The sequence below is a fragment of the Ambystoma mexicanum genome, unplaced genomic scaffold, assembly GCF_040938575.1.
Source record: "Ambystoma mexicanum isolate Mex_15411 unplaced genomic scaffold, UKY_AmexF1_1 Mex_scaf1, whole genome shotgun sequence".
Classification (NCBI taxonomy): Eukaryota; Metazoa; Chordata; class Amphibia; order Caudata; family Ambystomatidae; genus Ambystoma; species Ambystoma mexicanum.
In genome coordinates, this window is record NW_027182324.1 from 4,398,104 (window position 1) to 4,400,297 (window position 2,194).

General features: G+C 41.1%; 1 non-coding gene across 1 annotated transcript; it reads left to right on the top strand.

Moving 5' to 3' along the window:
- Positions 1-1,695: 1,695 nt before the first annotated feature.
- TRNAT-AGU (transfer RNA threonine (anticodon AGU)) lies at positions 1,696-1,769 on the top strand. Its single transcript has one exon. It is a non-coding gene; the product is annotated as a tRNA-Thr (tRNA).
- The last annotated feature ends 425 nt before the right edge of the window (positions 1,770-2,194 follow it).

Here is a 2,194-nt window from a genome sequence, read left to right on the forward strand (position 1 = left end):
ACCAGATGCAAAAAAGGTGCTGTGGCTTAGTTGGTTAAAGCGCCTGTCTAGTAAACAGGAGATCCTGAGTTAGAATCTCAGCAGCGCCTGTCTGCTTTTTTTCGACCAATCTGTCTCCCCAATATTAAAACTTTGTACAAAGATTGCTATTTCATGCTATTTAGAAGCACAGTCAGGCTTGATATGTTGGCAAAGCATCCAAGAACTCTGGACTCCACTACCTTAGAGTCATATTGCCCAAGGTTGCGATGCCATCAGAAATAGCACATATTAGAATGAGCAATTCATATTTCCTGCTTAATTTTTTGTAAAAGAAGCAAAGGTACGCCTGAACAGGGACTTGAACCCTGGACCCTCAGATTAAAAGTCTGATGCTCTACCGACTGAGCTATCCATGCACATGGATCACTGCCATTTGAAACTTGATTTTCACTCTACAGCACCTCCATACATGGCTACCTCACTGGTCAATAAAGGAAATGAATTACTAGTGCATTACACACATTTTGACACTGGAGACATAACTTTTTTCAGTCATTCCGTATCCAGATATAGAGATTTGCAGCATCTAGGACTTTAATGTTCACCCACTTACGGATTTGAATGTTTTGCCACATTCATGAGTGCAAACTTGCTCCCCAGTAAATACGAACATGTGCTCCTCAATGCACACACTGGGCAATGCAGTCCACTCTAAATCGACGATTAATGACATGCTCGTTTTGTGCAATGGAGTTTCAGTCAATTGGAAAACATTTTGAAAAGTTATATTGCAACAGAAGCCCAGCCTTAAAAAAGTGGATTTCACTTCTAAATGATTACACGAGGAAGGAAAGGAGACCAGATGCAAAAAAGGTGCTGTGGCTTAGTTGGTTAAAGCGCCTGTCTAGTAAACAGGAGATCCTGAGTTAGAATCTCAGCAGCGCCTGTCTGCTTTTTTTCGACCAATCTGTCTCCCCAATATTAAAACTTTGTACAAAGATTGCTATTTCATGCTATTTAGAAGCACAGTCAGGCTTGGATATGTTGGCAAAGCATCCAAGAACTCTGGACTCCACTACCTTAGAGTCATATTGCCCAAGGTTGCGATGCCATCAGAAATAGCACATATTAGAATGAGCAATTCATATTTCCTGCTTAATTTTTTGTAAAAGAAGCAAAGGTACACCTGAACAGGGACTTGAACCCTGGACCCTCAGATTAAAAGTCTGATGCTCTACCGACTGAGCTATCCAGGCACAGGGATCACTGCCCATTTGAAACTTGATTTTCACTCTACAGCACCTCCATACATGGCTACCTCACTGGTCAATAAAGGAAATGAATTACTAGTGCATTACACACATTTTGACACTGGAGACATAACTTTTTTCAGTCATTCCGTATCCAGATATAGAGATTTGCAGCATCTAGGACTTTAATGTTCACCCACTTACGGATTTGAATGTTTTGCCACATTCATGAGTGCAAACTTGCTCCCCAGTAAAGACGAACATGTGCTCCTCAATGCACACACTGGGCAATGCAGTCCACTCTAAATCGACGATTAATGACATGCTCGTTTTGTGCAATGGAGTTTCAGTCAATTGGAAAACATTTTGAAAAGTTATATTGCAACAGAAGCCCAGCCTTAAAAAAGTGGATTTCACTTCTAAATGATTACATGAGGAAGGAAAGGAGACCAGATGCAAAAAAGGTGCTGTGGCTTAGTTGGTTAAAGCGCCTGTCTAGTAAACAGGAGATCCTGAGTTCGAATCTCAGCAGCGCCTGTCTGCTTTTTTTCGACCAATCTGTCTCCCCAATATTAAAACTTTGTACAAAGATTGCTATTTCATGCTATTTAGAAGCACAGTCAGGCTTCATATGTTGGCAAAGCATCCAAGAACTCTGGACTCCACTACCTTAGAGTCATATTGCCCAAGGTTGCGATGCCATCAGAAATAGCACATATTAGAATGAGCAATTCATATTTCCTGCTTAATTTTTTGTAAAAGAAGCAAAGGTACGCCTGAACAGGGACTTGAACCCTGGACCCTCAGATTAAAAGTCTGATGCTCTACCGACTGAGCTATCCAGGCACATGGATCACTGCCATTTGAAACTTGATTTTCACTCTACAGCACCTCCATACATGGCTACCTCACTGGTCAATAAAGGAAATGAATTACTAGTGCATTACACACATTTTGACACT